General features: G+C 59.9%; 1 protein-coding gene across 1 annotated transcript in view; it reads left to right on the forward strand.

Annotated features, from left to right (window-relative positions):
• Positions 1-124: 124 nt before the first annotated feature.
• Positions 125-19,011, forward strand: part of KCNAB2 (potassium voltage-gated channel subfamily A regulatory beta subunit 2) — an 89,100-nt gene continuing 70,213 nt past the window's right edge. The window contains exon 1 of the mRNA XM_047791241.1: positions 125-264. The gene's annotated coding sequence lies outside the window, so the exon portion shown is untranslated. The remainder of the gene's footprint in view (positions 265-19,011) is intronic.

A 19,011-nucleotide genomic window follows, 5' to 3' on the forward strand; every position in this document is an offset into this window, starting at 1 on the left:
CGCGAGCGCTAGCCAATCAGCGCGGCGGCGGGCTCGTCCTGATTTGCATGGCCCGCGAGCCTTCAGCCAATAGGGATTTGATTGGCGTGAAGACTAGCCAATGAGAGCCTCGCAGAGGCGTGGCCCCGGGCGTCCCACGAGGTGAAGATGCTGCGGGCGGAACCTGGTGGAGCAAGCGGGATTCGGGGGCGCTAAAGTCGCAAGGGCAGGGCGGGAAGGAAGATCCGGAACGGGGCAGAGGATCCGGAGCTGGAGCCCCCCCAGGTGAGTGCAGGGGGAGACCCCGGCCTTCCGCGCAATACACGGCAGTGCGCCGGGAGAGCGGCGGCGGGCACCCGCGAGGCCCGCGCCGACTCTCCATCTCCTCTTCCCCAGCGCGTCGCCGCGCCCGCCTCCATCCTCACCTCCTCTCCAGCCGGCTCACTTCCCTCTCCATCATCTCCCTTCCCCCATCCCGTCCTCTCTTGCCTGCCCGATCTGCCAACCCGCCCGACCCTTTAGCTCCATCCCCGACCCCTACCCCAAACTTCATCCCCCGTCTGGTCCCGTCTCTGCCCCCTCCTCTTACCGCAGCCTCGCCTCCCCCTGCCCCATCCCCCTTCCCGTCTCCTCTCCCGGTTCTGCGCATCCCCATCGGAGGGCTCCTGGTCCAAGTCCTCCGCATCTCTTCTCTCCTTGTTGCTCCTGAAGGCTCACGCTGCCTCTCCTTCCAGGTTCCTGGCACCATCTTCCCACCCATTCCGTGCCCAGTCTGTAGGTCTTCCCCCGTGGGCGCCCTCTCCCCACCTTGCCCTGCTCTCCAAGACTTGGCGCTCCCTTCCTGCACCAGTTCCTCTGGCTGCCTATACACCCGTCCCCACCCTGGTCCCTATACCCCTACCCCATCTTCAGCTTCTTTGCTCCCCACATTCCCTACCTGCTCCTGCTCCTGCTCCCGCAGGACGAAGGTCGCAGGACATAGAGACCCAGCTGCTGCAGGGCTTCCTGCTGCAGTAGCTGTAGTGTACCTGTCCACCTTCCCACCCTCCCATCCAGGCAGCCTACCCCGGCTCTGCTCCTCTTGGCATTTGTCCTGAGGGCTCCTGTAGGGTCTGCACTCTGTCTAGAGCATCTTGGGGGGGTTCCAGGTGGGAAGTCCCTTAGCACCCTTCCCTACTTTCCCCCCCTGTCCACCGTCTCCCTCCCCACCCCACCCCCACTTTCCTGCTCAGCCTCACTTTGTGATTCAGCGTTTTTGGGGCTGGTAACTCTCTTTACCTCCTGGCAGGATAAGGACCTGGTTGTCAGGCTGAAGGCAGGAGGTCTTGACCCTGCACTTAGAGGGGCCACGTTAGCAAACAGTCCTGAACTGCCTGGTGGGGACAGGGTTGGGGACCAGGGAACCCACCAGGGGAGGCTGCCTTTTCCTTTCTTTCACTTGTCTGCCCGGTGTTGAAAGACATCCAAGGGAGATGACAGAAGTAATAGCTCTTGGGGAAATGGGCTCTTAGCATTTATGGAAATTAATACATCCACATCTGAGGAGCCAGAACACCAAGTTCAGGCCACAGCTGTCTGTCGTGTCAGGATTTCTTCTTTCTCTGCAACTTCTCCTCCCCCTCAAAAAACGCCATCCGCCTTGCAATGCCAAGAGCAAGCTCCCGCTCTGCTAGCCACACCGCATTCAGGCCCCACGCTGCTGCAGGGTTTGGGCACCCGCGTGAGGGCCATTGCATCTACCCTCCTGATTGCCGCTTGGCATTTGCATCTACCCGCAGAGCCCAGGCTGCTGTGCAGTTCCTGGGCTCCTGTCCCTGTGCTGCCACAGGGGGCCCAGAGGGCATTGGCCCCTCCCCGAGTCCCGTCCGTCAGGAACACTCTCCAAGCCCACACTGGGCCTCAGTGACGCTGAGGGTGTTTGGGTTGCAGCACCTTCCTGCCTCGAAAGCAGCCTGCTGGAGGCTTCCCATGACAAAGCCCAGGGCTCTGTGCCTCTCACGGCTGCACCTGTCGACAGACATGGGGCACAGCTTGGTGCCAGGGCACCAGGGAGGGGGGCAAAGGGTCATGCACAGTGTGAAACCCAGTCTTGTGGCTGGATGGTTATGAGTAGGCAGAAAGCGGTGGCACATAGGAGGCATGACAAGACGGCCACCACTCCTTGTCCTGTGAGGGTCACTGGGGCTCACAGGATGAGCAAGCTCTAGGGTGGGGTAGACCCAGAGACGTCTCACCATGGGCTGACCTTCTTTCCTCCTTCATAATCGGCTAAACCCCAAATGATTCAGGAGGAAGTGAGTGGCACAAGTTTTGGTGACAGTTTCCGGTGAGGGAGGGGGCCTCCTCTCAACTTTCCTGTTTGTTGGTGCTGGGTCCATGGCAACTGGGCAGCACCGCGTGTGGCAAAGGAGAGTGGGCAAAGGAAGGCCTCTGGGCTGCTAGAACCCGGGGGAGTGTCTTTGGATTCCCAGGACTCCAGCTGGAAGGAGCGTGTGTGTTTAGTCCTTGACTAAACTCTCCATGACCTTGAGCAAATACTCCATCGCCAAAGGTCCCGAAGCCAGAGCAGTTTCCTCGAGTCCCTGGATAAACGGGCAGAAGAGTGGCACTTAAGGCCACATTCAGGGAGGACCAGCTCTGAAGGTGTCCCGAACCAGAGACCCCACCCCTCCCTCCAGCCCTCCCAGCAGCCAGGGGTCCCAGCAAACATACATGTGCTGCAGGGGTCTTGGGCGTGTCCCCTTTTGGAGGAGTTAACAGAAGCCAGAGGCCCTGGCTTCTCCAAGGTCACTCAGAGGTGGGCTGGGTCGGGCCCCATACCTGCCACCAGACTGAGGCAGGCCCCTTCACTGGTTCTTCCTCTCGGAGTAAAACGACACCCCGTGGACCCGCCGACCCCCTGCCCAGCCACCCTTTGGCAAGCAGTTGTGAGGCGGTGCTGACATGCGTGGAGGAAACAGCACCCTGAGTCACTGGGGCCGATGGGAGCAGGAGATGTCACCAACCACAGAGAAGTCTGGGCGGCCCTATCCTGCCCCCCAGCAGGTCCCCAGAGCAAGGGCCCTGTGGTTCCCAAGATGTCATCAAAGGGATGGCAGGGTGAGTTGAAAGCGACGAAAGGACTCTGTGCTTTGGCCTTGTTTCCCTGCAGGTGCCTGTGCATAGCCCTGAACACCCCTGCCAGGGAGGCTGGTTGGCCTGGACAGGAAACAGGCACAGAGCTGGGGCGAGGCAGATGGACCCCACTTCCTGGGGTCAGGAAGCCTGGAATCTGTTCCCACTGCACCCGGCCCCCTGCCCACCCCCGCCCCAGCTCCAGCTCATCGGCTAGTGGCAGGAGTCCTCACCTTCCCCCCCCACACAAAGGTGTCTCCTGCAACGGGCTGGATCAGCTTTAGTCCCAGCTCCCGAGGGACACAGAGACCGCCCTTCTCATGAATGGGAAACTCAGCATGCTTAGCATCCCCACTCGCTGTCCCCCCTTCCTTTGGGGCCACTCAGGAGATGGGGTCCTTGGCTCGGCCAGTGCAGAGGAGACAAAGGGACGGGGCTTCTCCAGGAGAGAACGCACATGGGGCCAGGTGGTTGTCTGGTCACTTCAGGGGGCTCAAGGCTTTCCATCCTCGCTGGCTTGGCAGGAACGGGAGTTACCCTGCCCGCAGATGGGAGCCGCTGCTGAGTTTCTTACCTTTCGCCACATCCCGTAGGGCTCAGACGGAGCCAGGTTCCTCTCCCTGTACACTGAAGGGTGCACTCTGAGCCCAGCACCGCCACCCCCCCCCCCCCGAGTGTGCCCTGTGAAGTCAGAGCCCACAGGGCAGGGTCTCGGGAAGCCACTCCCTGCTCCAGTTTGCCCCCGTTAGAGTTAGAGCCCTGGTTCCTGCGGGGTTGTGTGTGTCCCTCTTTTCCTGCGCCCCTGACACCCGCCTCCCTTGAAGGTCCCCCTCACAGGTAACCCGTCCTCCTGCTCACTCAGCTCACAGGCAGGCTGCAGATGAACTAGGACTGGGAGGGGGGAAGAGCAGAGATGGCTGGGGGCTCCCCCACACACACCCCCGCTCCACGCCCTGCAGCCCCACACCCTGCAGCCCCTACTTGATCTGCCCTCCATCCTCCACCTCAGCAGCTGAATGCCAAGTGCACGTTTCTCCTTCTCCATCCCTGCACCGGTTCCAGACACTCCAGCAAACCGTTTGTGGCTGGGCTAGTTTCCCCACTGAGCAAGCCACTTCTTGGGTCCCATGGACCCTGGGACTTGGCCGCAGGGCCCTGTGTCACAGGCCTTGGCGCGTGGCCGCCAGTGGAAAACCAGCTCTCACTCTCCCGGGCGCTTGGCTCCGCGCCCGTGTCTCCCTCTGTCGGGATGGGGGGACGAGGTAGCACAGGCAGAGGCCTAAGGACAGTCCCTGGCACAGCGCGGCCGCTCAGTGTTTGTCAGCTCCCACCCTCTGTCTCGGGTCACAGACTGAGCCCAAAGCTTCACCCCACCTGGAGCCCAGGTGGCTCCCAGGAAACCTCAGGGTCCCCTCCTGAGTCATTACGTGAGCCCACGGGGTTAGGGGGGGCTGTGTTCTCTGGGGGAGCAGCCTGGGAGAGCCCAGCTGACGGCTTTCGTGGCGGGAGAGCCTGTTACTGTCACTGCGTAACACGGCCTCGCTGTGAGTGGAAGAGCAGCCCTCACCCCGACCTCCCTACCCCAGGCCTCGTGCCCGGCGCCCACCTGCAGCCTGTGCAGTGGCCCTTGGGCGCCAGGGGGGGCTGCAGAGCCCTGCCCCGAGCACGCCCACCCTCCCCAGAGCAATGTGTTGTCACATCCAACCCCTCAGCCGTTGGATCTTTCAGCACCAACTCCAGCTGACATCCACAAGCTGTCAAGTGTAGCCCGGGTCAGAAGGATCTAGAATTCTGCCTGGGAACCTTGCCTTCCTGAGCTTCCAGGGGCTCTCTGGAACACGGTGCCCTTCCTGCCCCCTCTCAATGGAAGAGGCTCAGAAATCCCTTGATGTGTGGACGGGGGAATTCTGATGAATCCACGCGTTGAAAAGTAAATTAGAATATGTCAACATTATTTAAAACCTGTTACCACCGCTGACGGGGAAGGGCCTTAGCGGCAGACCTTTGAATCCCCAGACCTTGAACAAGGCCCCCCTAACCTCTACCTCTGGGGGCCCGGAGCCAGGAAAGGGCTGCAGTCACCACAGACCAGAGACAGTCAGAGAAGCCTCTGCTGACGGAGGAGAGATGGGGGACAGGTGGGTGACATGTGACCAGACCTGGAAAGGAGGCGGGGTTGTGATGGCCAAGCTGGGGAAGGACCGTCTGGGAGGGGGCTCTGGCCAGGACCTGGCAGGTTGGGCATTGGTAGGTTCCGGGGGTCGAGGGGGGGGCATAGGAACTAGGGTCCGAGAGACCAGCCCTTGGGCCCCTGGGGGCTTTGGAGCCGGCAGTGACATTGACGTGTCCACCCGAGGATGGGAGAGGCAGCCGTGTCCACAGCGTGGGGTGAGGACTGCCTGGGACGGCGGGGGAGGCCACGTGTGGTCCTGAGGTCTGTTGTGGGTTCTACTCTAGCCCCAGCGGGACCCCATAAACCTGTCTGGAGAGGTGAATAGGATGAAGAGGCAGGAGGGCCTCCCAGCCGAACCCCTGTGGAACCAGGATCGGGGGGGCCCGGGACCCCCAGCCTCTCATCGCTGGGTCCACTGAGGCTACCCAGGAAGCAGCACGCTGACCCCACCTCATGGCGTCCAAGGTTTGTGCCTCAGCCAGTCACGGCTGCAGCATTGAGAAGGGAGCCCGGGGGTCAAACCAGAGGTGATTGCCCCCCACCCACCAGTCCCAGCCCTGACAGTGGACAAGGTCACCCAGGAGGTGGGGCCCAGGGAGTGGCCGTGAGTGCAGGATTTGAGCAGAAACATGAAGGTCCAGACAGCGGGGAGGAAGCCCTGGGTCATCCCAGAGCCCAGGAGGAGGGGGCCTAGAGGGTGGGGGCAGGTCTGCTGCCTCTGGCAGGCCCCACGCTGCCGGGGCCACGGTCTCCGCTGAGAGGGGAGGCAATGGAGCTGCTCCTGTAACAGGTGCACAAGCCGAGACTTCACCCCGTCCTTCAAGTCCAGTAGCTGCCATTGTCCCCATTGAACTGGTTCAGAAAGGCACTGAAAGCCAAGGTGACTGTGCTGAGGTCACAGAGCAGGCTCAAGAAGGAGTCAGGGTCTGGACTTGGGTTGGGCACCAGCCCAAGAGTGCCAGTGCCCGCTCTCCCGACCTTTGCGCTCTGCTGCCTGAGTGGCTCCAGAGAAATGGGAGGGAGGGGAGGGGAGGGCCGTGGGCTCCAGGGGCCAGCAGGTTGGCGGGAAGAGAAGTCACGTTCTGGTTAACTGAGGCCCTGGGCCACATCCTCTCAGCCTGTCCTGTCATAAGAGATTGTTTCCACGGTGCGTGACTCTGCGTCCTGCCCTGATGGGGGCATTGCTGGGGACACCTGTGAATGATGGGATCAGGCTGCTCCTTCTTGCCTCTCTGATGGCTCTGCATCTAGTGTGATTACAGAGAGTAAGAACAGGTTTGGGGGGGACCCCTCCAGTGGCCCTGGAGGTGCTGGGCCGTCCTGACCCCCGGGGCACCCACCAGGGTCACGGAGAGCAGTGCCCACAAAAGCCCCTGCAGGTCCTGGTGCAGCTTAGCAGGCTGGTTCGCCAGCCCCTGGCCCGGGGTTCTGAGGCTGCACTTTGAGAAACACCCCCCGGCTTCTCGTGAACTTTCCCGTTTCCACTTCTCCCTCCGGTGGAGCCCAGGGAAACGCGCCTTGACCGTTGGACACTCTGATGGGCTCTCTTCATGGGGTCGAGGCTCTGGGACACAGGAAGCCCTCTTTCTGCGGGTGACCCGCTGCCCTTTGTCAGCGTTCAATCCCAAGTCGCGCTTTTATCCTTGGTGGGTGGGGAGATGCTCTTGCTGGTGGTGTCCCTGTCCTCCTGGAACTGGCTTGGATGGGATGCTGACTCCGAGTACCTGTCCCGCGTGGTGTGGCCAATGTGGGCTCCCCCCATCGCCCGTCCCCCCACTCCCCACGAGGCCCTGCCACTCGCTACTAAGCCTGTGACATCTCCCCTCCCCCTCTCCTGAGCCTCCCCCCACCGGGGGGGGGGGTAATCTCCTTTGCCTCTCACGGAGGAGAAGGTGTCTGTCACCCAGCCCAGGAGGCCAGGATCCATCCCTGTCCCTTTGCTCTTGCCAAGGACACGGGGACGCCCGGAATAGAGATTGCAAACCCCAACAGGACAGTGCCACCTTTCTGCAGGGACACAGGTACTTGGACTCCCAGGAGTAGGGGGCACCTCCTATTTACACCCACCCGCATCCTGGCCAGGGCACTTTGGCGGCTCCGGGGCTCCCACTTCATCTTGAGAGACACAGGCTTGAGGAGTTCCCGCCGTGGCACAGTGGTTAACGAATCCGACTAGGAACCATGAGGTTGCAGGTTCAATCCCTGGCCTTGCTCAGCGGGTTAAGGATCTGGCATTGCCGTGAGCTGTGGTGTAGGTCACAGATGCGGCTCAGATCCCGCGTTGCTATGACTGTGGTGTAGGCCAGTGGCTACAGCTCCAATTAGACCCCTAGCCTGTGAACCTCCATATGCCGCGGGAGCGGCCCTAGAAAAGGCAAAAAGACAAAAAAAAAAAGACACAGGCTTGGACAAGGCTGCTCACGGCGCACCGGCAGCTCCTATGGGATAAATGTGGACCCTCTTCCTAGATAAAGGACCTGTTCAGAGGAGGCACATTGGCCACCCTGGACCAGATGTTGTAGCTCCAGGGGCTGTGGCTGCTTGTAGGAAAGACCCCCCCCACCCCAGCTTTGTGCAGGTGAGGCCTGTGCTCAAGGTCACTCTTCCTTCACTGCCCCAGAAGTGGGTGTGTAGACGAGACCTCTGCTCTCAGGACCCACAGTCGGCGGGGGAGGAGACGTGCAGTCCAGCCCACGAAGGCGCCACTTGGGGCGCAACGGGGCCATGTGCACACATGTGGTCAGGAAGGAAGGAGGTGAGGCTGGAACCAGACCCGAAGCCACCGTGGCTCCGCAGGGGTAACAGGGGAGAAAGGACAGGGCAGTCTTCTGGCAGGGGGATCTGAGCCCAGAGGCGCAGGGACGGCCTGAGGGGTACTGGGGCCTTGGGAGGGGGACGCCAGGCTGGGGGAGGGAAGATCTTTGGGGGCGCTCATCTTTAGAAGATGCCTCCTGCCTCCCCTGTGGGGCTGAGCTGGGTCATCGCCCAGAGTGGGGGGAAGGAAGCTGACTGGGTCCCTCGAGGCCCCCAGCCCTACCCCACGTCTATGGTTCCCTCAGGAGCCCTGAGCTGCTCCAGCCACCGTGATGGCTACAACACCCCAGGACACACACACACCTAAAAAGCCTTGCCCGGCTGGACCCTCTCTCCCTGCCTCTCCCAGGGCTGGAAGGTTCTGGCAAAGCCCACTGGGGTACCGCTGGGAGGGATATGGAGGAGAGGGTTCCCACCCACCCTCCTGCAGCATGGTAACCATGGTAACTAGGGAACTGCTGGAAGCTCCCAGCCACCTGCTGGGCTGTATGGGTGCCAAGGGCCTGGCTCAGCCCCATGGTACAGCCATGTGGGTCCCTGGGTGGCAGCCTTTGTGAGCAGCAGGAGAGGGGGCGGCAGTTGCTACCCTACGCAGTCATCCAAAGCTCTGCAAGCAAGAACCCTGTGGCCGGGGTGGGGACACAGGCCAGGGGACCCTCCCCTAGTCCCTCAAGGGGATGAGAGGGCACCTGTTCCCAGGCTCAGGCAGAACCCCTGGTCTCTAAAGCAGCCCTGGGCGAGCCAGCATTTGAACCGTTATGGGTCTTTATTTCCTTCATTGCTGCAGGGCTGCGGTCCGTGGGCTCCTCCAGCCAGTGGCCCTCAGGTGACACCTGAGGTGCTGCCTCCTCATTTCAGGGCCAGGGGAGGAATCATGCTTGGCAGGAGGGGCCACCACGTGGCTCTCTGGCCGCCAGCCTGTGCGCCCTCCCCTGGAGCCTTCTCGCCAGCATCCTGTAGGTCTCTCTGAGCAACGCTCCAGGGTGGCCACTGCTACCAAAGTCCAGTCCCTCCTAGAATGTAAGCCCCTGGGGTTCCCGCTGTGGCGCAGTGGGTTCATGATTCGGCTTGTTTTTGGAGGATTGCAGCTTCAAGTCCCAGCCAGGCGCAGTGGGTTAAGGATCTGTTGCTGCTGCAGCTGTGGTGTAGATCGCAGATGCTGCTCGGATTCAATCCCCGGCTCAGGAACTTCCGTGTGCCGCGGGTACAGCTAAAAACGAAAAATAGAATATGCACCATGAGGCGTTCCCATCGTGGCTCAGTGGTTAACGAATCAGACTAGGAACCGTGAGGTTGTGGATTCGATCCCTGGCCTCGCTCAGTGGGTTGCCGTGAGCTGTAGTGTAGGTCGCAGACGCAGCTTGGATCCCGTGTTGTTGTGGCTGTGGTGTAGGCCGGCAGCTACAGCTCTGATTGGACCCCTGGCCTGGGAACCTCCATGTGCCCCAGGTGCGGCCCAGGAAAAAAAAAAAAAAAAAAGAATATGCCCCATGAGAATGGAATGCGTCTGTCCCATCACCTCTGTACCCTTGGCTCAGCCCATGGGCAGGCTCGTGGCAGAAGCAGACTCTCAGGAATGATGGAGCCCCCATCCCCAGAAGGCAGAGCAGGTAGGAAACAGCACAGGCAGGTCCCATCCACCCCTCAGGGCCACCCTCTGCAGAGCTGGAAGGGTCTGCAGACTGGCGGCTACCACCTGACTCAGGCCATCAGTGAAGGGAACCCCCCTACCCTGCACCAGGCAGAAACCAAACCTTGTGCCAAATCCTCTCCAGGATGTCCTCTGTGCATCAGACCACTTCTGGGGTCCTCCTGCATCCCCCAACCCCAGCCTCCCCCCTCCCACTGGTCCTCCAGGGAGATGCTCACTGCCCTGTAGGTGGCGGTGACCACTACTGGTGCGAGGGCGGGACCACCAGGACCATCACCCCCACTTCGGGCCCGAGGAACACTCACCTGACCCAGGCTGCTTCCCCAGACCCCCAGACGCCCAGAGCCCAAGGTTCTTCGAGCCCGCACATCACAGGCATGGGGCCGTTGCCCTCACCTCCCATCCCCCCCCCCCGGCTTTGACATCCAGGGCTCAGAGCTGTGGAAAGGTAATACTCCAGTCCCCTCCAGGAGCCCTGGAAGCCACAATTAGAAGAGCTGACCCACGATGCCCGGGCCACCTGGTGAGCTTTGAGTCCTTGAGCGGAAGCTTGGCACTGAGCCTGAGCTCCCTTGTGCCATTTCTCCCAGGCTGGCCACCCCACTGATGGGTCCTCCGCAAAGGCTATCTTACCCCCCAGGGCACAGCCCTGCCACATCCTGAACAACAAGCAGTGCTCCCGGGAAGGCAGAGCGGTCGTGGCCTCTGGGGCCTGGCACCCAGCCAGGGATGCAGTCGGCAGGGATGCAGCTTTGCAGCTGAGACAAAGCCAGGTGCTCAGAGCCTGTGAGCTGAGGTAGCTGTGGTCCAGGGGCTGGCATCTTAGGCCAATGGCCCCAGGCTCCCAGCCGCCTGGCATCTGGACAGATGAGCCATGTCCTGCAGCCCCACAGCCTCCCTGAACAGACCACATGCTCGGTGCCCAGCAGCCAGGATGCTACTCCTGTGTTTATAGCAGAGCCACTTAATTATGCGAAGATAATTCCCTCTAACTGCGGAAACCGTCCCAGGGCATCCAGATTGAGTGGCCCCAGGCGGCAGCCCGAGAAGCCCACAGTCCCGTGAGCAGGTTTCCAGGGGAGCCAGGGGCCTCCAGGAGGGAGGCTGGGCAGCTGAGAGCCTTTGCCCCACCGCAGGAAGGAGTCAGGTGGTTTAGATGATGCTGGAAAATGATGCTGATGGTGGTGGTGGGGATGAGGGTGATGGCGGCGGTGATGGTTACCATGGTGACGTCATGGCGATGCTGAGGATGCCAGTCAGGACGGTGATGGCGGAGATGAGAAGGAAGAGGACAGGGACTGCGGACCCGTCACTGCATCCGCAGCTGCCATTCATCTCCCACCTGCTCTGTCGGGCTCTTGCTTAAACCTTACGAGCATTGCTGTTAATCCCACAGCCACCCCAGGAGCAGGTGCTTCCTGGGGGAGAGTGAGGTCCATGCTTTACCTCGGGTCACACAGCCACCAGGGGACCTGGGGCCCCAGGTGGCCTCAGAAAGGGGACAGAGGCTCCCCCTTGGCCTCGCCTTGGGCCAGGGTCACCGTGAAAGCCCAGCCCAGCCCCCAGCTTGCTGTTAGCAGGGCCTTGTGGGGGGCTCCCAGGGTTACCCCAGGGGTCTCTCTTTCCCTGCCTTGTGACACGGACCCTCCCGCCAGGAGGGAGTCACCGAGTCTGAGGCAGGTTGGGAAGCGGGACCCCTTCCCACTCTCTGTCTTCTCTCCCTCCTGCCCACCGAGTCGGGGGGCTCTCTGTGCCCCCCAGTCATTACTGCCCAGGCACTTTCCCACACAGGTGGACAATGCCGTGTGGGACTGAGTTGCATCCTATGATTTTCCCATAATTCCCTTAAACCATATTTCCTTAAGGATTTAGCATCTTTTCCGTGCTCCAGATAAGGCTGCCGTGAGGGCCAGCGCACATCTACGTCTATTTCCTCTTTTGAACGGTTCGGATACATTTAAATAAGTAGGGTTTCTGGGGCCCAGGCTATGGATTTCTACGACCCCATCACTTTCCTAAAAGATGGTGCCACATACCCCCAAAGCAGCAGTGTCCCACGGGTGTGGCGTCTTCGCGACCTCACCCACCATGCGTGTTTTCATTTAAAAACACTTTTTTTTTCTTTTTTTCTGTTAATGATGTGATGGCAAAGGCAGCAGGCCTGATGGCTTTCTTTTGCATATCTTTTAATTCAGCAGAGCCTTTAATGGATGTGGCGGAGTAAAGCTGGCTTTCAAATCACCAGCGCAGTGCTGCCTGGTCAAGATATTAATCTTTCATGCCTCTGTCACGTGGTCCCAGCACCGTAATCCTCTTTGAAACCATTTGTTATTTATTCTCACCGTCCCCTGGAGAGCGGGGAGGGCCCCCGGGAGCCTGTGCACAGACGCTCAGGCAGGGAGGCTGCAGAAATTTCCCTGCAAACTCCCCCTCCCCTCAAAGCATGGAAGTAAGCCAGGGCTGGGGGCACAGCCCCCCCCCCCCAACCAGCAAAACGTCACTTACCCGGGGGTAAGGCTTGGCACACAACCTGCTAAAGCTAGAGGGTTGCAAAGGTTAGCCAGTGGGTTTGTTTCCTAGGGCTGCTGGACAAATGACCACAAACAAGGTGACTCCAAATTTATGCGCTCATGGCTCTGGAGGCCGAAAGTCTAAAATCAAGCTGTTGGAGTTCCCCTTGTGGCTCAGCAGGTTAAGAACCTGATAGAGTCTCCATGAGGATGCAGATTCGATCCCTGGCCTCGCTCAGTGGGTTAAGGATCCAGCGTTGCCACAAGCTGCAGCATGGGTTGCAGATGAGGCTTGGATTCAGCCTTGCTGTGACTGTGGCATAAGCTGGCAGCTGCAGCTCCCATTGGACTCCTAGCCCAGGAACTTCCATATGCCACTGGCGCAGCCAAAAAAAGACAAAATAAATACGTAAATAAATAAAATCAAGGTGTATGCGGGGTTGGTTCCCTTCGGAGGCTCTGAGCACAGGTCTGTCCCAGGCCCTTGTCCACGTGTGGGCTGCCATCCTTGGCGTCGCTGGCTTTGTCAGACCCCAACCTCTGTGCCCATCCCACGCCTCCTTCTCTGCATCCGTATCTTCTCCTCTCATAAGGAAGCCCGTCACTGAATTTAGGGCCCACCCTAATCCTGGGTGACCTCACTTTAACTACACCTGCCAAGACCCTTTGCCACAGATACCAGGGATCAGGGCCTTGACATGTCTTTCGGGGGTGGGGGGGGCACCGTTTGACCCACCACAGTGGGTTTGTGCCATCGATCCCTCACCACCCCCAGGGCCCCCTCCAGAAGCTGCTTCTCCCTCCTTGGCAGGGACTGCACATCGGCTGTTACCGGCTGAGGGGTGAGAGGGCGGGAGGATGGTGTGGCCCTGGCGCCAAGCGGGGCTGTGTCAGGTCAGCTTGCTAGAAAGCCGGCAGTTATGCCAGAGTTGGCCCGCAGTGAGGAGTCGGAGGCTGCACGGGGTCTCCCTGCCACACCTGCCAGCATACTTAGCGGCAGCCCCCTTCCTGGCTCAGAGCAGTGGGCCCAGCAGCCTAGGGCCATCTCTTACGGGAACTCACCTGAGGGTAAGCAGGTGAGCCAGGGCAGCATGTGCCACCGAGGGCAGATGGGAGGCGCTCAGAGAGAGCCCCCTTCGGGATGCCAGCCAGTGCCTCCCTGGGGAAGGGGCGGGTTCATGCTACGGCCTTTGGGGCCCCGACCCATCAGACACATTGCCTGCCAAGCAGCCCCCTCCTCAGGCCCCTATTTCTTCTGCAAGTAGCACCAGGACTGGCCCCCAGCTTTTTGTTTTTTGTTTTGTTTGCTTTTTTGCTCTGCACCTGTGGCACGTGGAGATTCCCAGGCTAGGGGTTGAATTGGAACTACAGCTGCCAGCCTACACCACAGCCCCAGCAATGCAGGATCCGAGCCTCGTTTGCGACCTACACCACAGCTCACAGCAACAACGGATCCTTAACCCACTGAGCAAGGCCAAGAATCAAACCTACCACCTCATGGATACTAGTTGTGTTCGTTACCGCTGAGCCACAACGGGAACTCCCATGGCCACCAACTTCCAAGGGTCGCCCTTGAAACCCACCTAAAGTCCAAGAACCCAGCACCACCGTGTGTGTCACCACGTGGATTTTGGGGGACCAGCCATGGACAGTCAGCCTTTTGCTGTGCCAGTCACCATGCCAAGTACAGGGGACAGGCTGGCTGGACACGGCAGCCAGAGGTCCCTGCGTGGGGCTGCCCAGAAGTAGGCAGCCCCCACCCCGACAGCTGGCCACCAGCCCCCTAGTGTTACCGCGAGTAAGACAGGGACACCCACCGCCCCCCAGGCCTCCCTGCCTGGCTTGGAAGGCCCCAGGGTATGGACTGTCTAGGACTCTGGAGAGCAAGAGACCCCACCAGCCCTGGGGGAGGGCCAAGTGTCTGGGGACGGCTTGGTGGCACTAGAGGGCACCGACTCAGAGACTGTCCCTCCAAGCTGGCCTCTCCCTCCTGTTCCCTTCCTATAACCCACCCCTCCTCCCCGGACAGGGAACAGCTTGGAGCCGCTCCCTCCTGTGTCAGCTGCTGAGTCAGGCTTTGCATGGAGGCAGGAATCAGAGCCGTCATCACTGGCAAGGGGGGCCCTTCCCACCTCGGCTCCGTTAGAAAGATTTCGGTCTGCTTGTGATGGGAGACCATGCATTTCTCTGTGCCTCTTCCCGCGGATGCTTGGAAGCAGTGGGGAAAACCAGATTGGCTGTGGCACTTACCACTTCGGGGGAGGGGAGGTCCGAGCACAAGCCTCCCCTTCCCCCCCCACCCTCCCCACCCCCGCCTCAGTCCCTGGGCTTCATTGATCATCCTGCTCAGAGGTGGATGCGGAAGTTCTGTCCATGACGCCCGGCCAGGTACTCATGTCACTGCAGCAGCAGCCAGGTCTCAGGGGCTGGAGATGCGGCAGGCCTGGTTCTGCAGGGCACCCTGGGCTCAGTGCGGCCCGTGGGTGCTGCCCGGAGCCCTCTGGAACTGCATGGCCACCCCCAAGGGAGCTGGTGAGTGTGGGGGGCCAGGAGCCGCTGCCTCACCCCGATCCCCTCGCTGCCACCAACGGGGCGGGAATCCTGGAGGTGGGTCATTGAGATCTGCAGCTTGTTTTCTGTTCGGCTTGGGTTTCACCAGGGAAAGGCCCTCCGGGAAGCACCCTATCCCCCTGCTGGAGGCCAGCACTGGGGACAGATCCCTCTCGTACTGCTGCCCTTTAAGGAGCTGTCCTCTCCGAAGGGTGAGCTCGGCTGATCCCGACACCAGAACGGGGAAGAAGTGCTCTGGTGTGGGAAGAGACGGGGGCGGAGGAGTGTCGGGAGGATGACAGCTCTGCACAGATCTCACACTGCGTGTGGCCCCCTGACCCGCACCCCAGCTCCCCATGCTGGTTTATGGGGGGGTAGAGGGGGGACTCTGGCCTGGGGCTGCCTGGCGGGAAGATGCCCCTGGGCTTGATGGAACCTGGCTCCCCAGAGGAGCCCCGCCTGCCCCTGCTCTAGGAGTGGCTGTTGAGGCAGGAAATCCCAGGGGAGGTGGGGTCAGCCCGGCCCCTCTGCCCCACCCCCAGCCCCACCCCCACCCCACAGAGGTGTGGGAGTCTCTGTTTGCAGTGTGCTCTGGTGGGCATCTGGGTCACCCCCCCACCCACTGGGGGTCTGGGACCTTGCTCTTCACCTGCCCTAGGGAGGCTGTGCTTTTCAGAGCAGCTGGAGGCCAACCAGGCTGGCCTGGGACCACCTGGGACGCGGGCTGTGAGGTCACAGGTCCTACCACACCCAGGAAGCTGGGCGCCACCCTCCTGGCCTGGCCTGGGGTAGAGTATCAGGCCCAAGGAAGGAGATGCCTTCCCTGGCATCTCTCTGGGTACCTGAGCAGGCAGCAGAGCTTAGCTGATGGGGTGGAGTGGGCCCATGTGTGCACACGTGTGCGTGTGTGTGCACACACACGCAGACACCTTCAGAAGCACAGACCCCCCCCCATCAGAGCTTCCTCCAGGGCCGGCCTGGAACTTGCCATCCTGCCAGGCTCTGGTCCCTCCCTAGTCCTCCTGATAAACTTCCTGTAATCGGAGGAACACTGACACTCACGAAAGGGAGGGGATGGAAAATTAGTTTAAGGAAAAGAAAGAGCTGCATGGTGGAGCTCCCTGGTGGCTCAGCAGGTTAAGGACCTCATGTCTCTGCTGTGGCTCAGGTTCGTTCCCTGGCCCGGGAACTTCCACATGCCGTGGGTGTGGCCAAGGGGGGAAAAAAGAGCTGCGTGATGACCTGGGATTCACTTTTGCCCTGTGGATCCATGGTGGAGTCTCGTGCCTTCTCCTAGGATTTCTGGGCATGAGGTTCTGAGGCCACAGGTCTCAGGAAGCCCTGTCTCTCCTGCACTCGGTTCCCTCTTGTCTCTGTCTGGCTCCCTGTTTGGCAAGTATTTGCACACTCCGGTCGTGAGCCTTTCATCTGATGATGTGAGTCATTAATTGCCAGTCCTGTTTCTGACTTTGCATTTCTCTTATAGCTGCTTAAACTTTTCTCTTAAATAACGTTATTTTGAAATGAAACTTGCTGTTCCAGCAATGAGAGGAAATCCAGCATAATTGTCATAATTCAAAGATAACTGGAAAAATAGGTAGATAGATATTATGTTCAAGAACTATCTCCGGTGTGACCAGGACACACAGACGGAAACTTCTTGCCTTGGGGATCCATTGGGGATCCATCCATTCCTTGCCTTGGGTGAACCACTGGCTTATTTTCTGGGAATTGGGGGCTCTGCTGTCTGCCTCTCCCCCATTCCTCTGTTCACAGGTGGAATGCCTGGTCCGGTGTTCTTCAGGTTCCAAGGGCAAGTCAGGGGAGTCCTTCCTCCATCCTGCTCAGGTGACTGTAAGAGATAGGAAAGCCCCGAGTGTCTCCCAGTTGACTGTAGGCAAGGAGGGGGCAAGGTTTTCCTGGGGATGAGGGTGCCCAGGGGTTGGGCTGGCATTCAGTTGTCAAAGCTTGAAACCAGAAAGCTCTAGGGAGCATACTTCTCAAGAAATCATTTATAGAAGGCCACAAAAATGGCGTGAGGTTGGAGTTCCCTAATGACCTAGTGGGTTAAGGATGTGGCTTTGTCACTGCTATGGCACAGGTTCAGTCTCTGGCTCGGGAAGTTCTATATGCTGCAGGCGCAGCCAAAAAAAAAAAAAAATGCATGAGGTTGTGTTAAGAGTGTTGCCTTTGGGGAGTTCCCATTGTGCCACAGTGGAAATGAATCTGACTAGTATCCATGAGGACGCAGGTTCAATCCCTGACCTCACTCAGTGGGTTAAGGATCCGGCGTTGCCGCAAGCTGCTGCTCAGGTCACAGATGCAGCTCAAATCATGTGGCTGTGGTGTAGGCCGGCAGCTGCAGCTCCAATTCAACCTCTAGCCCAGGAACTTTCATATGCCACACGTATGGCCCTAAAAAGGAAAAAAAAAAAAAAAAAAGATTGTTGGCTGTGGAGTCAGGTAGACCCACCCCAGCTATTTGTTCCATAGAGCTTCGGGTGGGTCATTTAGAAGACGCAGGTTGGTAGAGGTGTTAGAAGTGAAAAGTGCCAACCCCTTCCCCACTGTTGCTGATAGTGTGGGGCGACCCGTGCAGGCCGAGAAAGCGGCCATGGCATTGGACTCTGAGCCTGGTGACATTCCCAGCAGATGGGGAGACACAGTGCCCACCTCCCTGAGGGAACAGCAGAAACAAGGGCAGAGGCTGCCACAGGCAGAGGAGCCCCGGGGATGAGGCAGACAGGTACACCCCAGGTCAGGTATGTGCTGGAAGTCAGGTGGGCAGGAGGGCTGGTGAAGAGGGAGCAAGCTGGAAATGCAGGCAGGACCAGCAGTGAATGGTTCTGCAGACCAAGCCGAGGCTGAGGCCCTGGGCAGCCACTGAGGGCTTCGCAGGAAGCATGGCCTTCTGCCTTTAAGAAATAGGAATGGGGGAGTTAGGGAACCCAACGAGTATCCATGAGAACACGGGTTTGATCCCTGGTCTTGCTTGGTGGGTTAAGGATCCAGCGTGGCCATGAGCTGTGGTGTAGGTCACAGATGCGGCTCAGATCCTGCATTGCTGCGGCTGTGGTATAGAACGGCAGCGGCAGCTCCAATTAGACCCCTAGCCTGGGAACCTCCATAGGCCACGAGTGCAGCCCTAAAAAAAAAAAAAAAAGAAAGAAAAAAGAAATAGGAATGGGACTGCGGCGGTGAGTGGACAACCTGAGGCTGGCAGTGGAGATGGGCAGGAGAGAGAATGTTCCAGGGAAAGTCATGTGGACGGACGGCGCCAACAGGCAGCCAAGCATCTGAACCTGGCACTCAGGCCAGAGAGCAGGCTGAAGGTGCAGCCAAGGGGCTCTTAGGAGGTGAGAACTGAAGCTCAGAGGACTGGCGGTAAGGGGAAGATTCCAAAGCAGCAGTGCTTGAGGAGGAGAAACCAGCCTCGGGGAAGGTGGTGGATGTGCTAGAGGTGGAGGCTGTAGAGGTGGTAGAGGTGAAGGAGGTGGTGGAAAATGCTGGAGGTGGAGGTGACGAAGGTGAAGGTGGTGGAGGTAGAGGTGAAGGTGGTGGAGGTGAAGTTGATGGAGGAGTGGAGGTGGTGGTGGTAGGGGTGGAGGTAGTGGAGGTGGAGGTGGTGGAGGTGAAGGTGGTGGTGATGGAGGTGGAGGCAGAGGTGGTGGAGGTGGAGCTGACGGAGGAGGTAAAGGTGAAGGTGGTGGAGGTGAAGGTGATGGAGGTGGTGGAGGTGGTGTGTGCGCATGTGCACTCATGCATGTACCTGTGCAGTGAGCCCGTACCTGCGTGCCCGTGAGCTGCCTGGCTCTGTACCTGCCTCATGACCCGGTGGCCGTCCTGCTTGGGACTCCAGACCTGGTAGGGACTGGGGTCCAGCGGTAGCCTGAGGTCCTGACCCGGGCCTGTGTGGGCCTCGCTCTCCCACAGTGAGACCCCTTGGAGGAGGCGCAGAGACTGCGGGAAACCCGGGCCCCAGGAAGGAGCAGCTGGAACCACCTCCAACCTCCCGCTCGCTCTGCTTCCCTGGCTCAGCCCTGGGTCCTTGCTGGTCTCCTAACAAAACCCCCACCCCCGCCTTTGCCCTCTCATCCTGGAAAGCGTGGCCATCCCACCCCTCTCAGGAGGGGGACTAAGGTTGCTTCATCCTTGCTGGTGGCAGCACAGGGCAGTGGATCAGACAGGGACCCCCAGCACCGCCAGGTGGCCGCGGGCAG

Source organism: Phacochoerus africanus, chromosome 8 (genome assembly GCF_016906955.1).
Source record: "Phacochoerus africanus isolate WHEZ1 chromosome 8, ROS_Pafr_v1, whole genome shotgun sequence".
Taxonomy (NCBI): domain Eukaryota; kingdom Metazoa; phylum Chordata; class Mammalia; order Artiodactyla; family Suidae; genus Phacochoerus; species Phacochoerus africanus.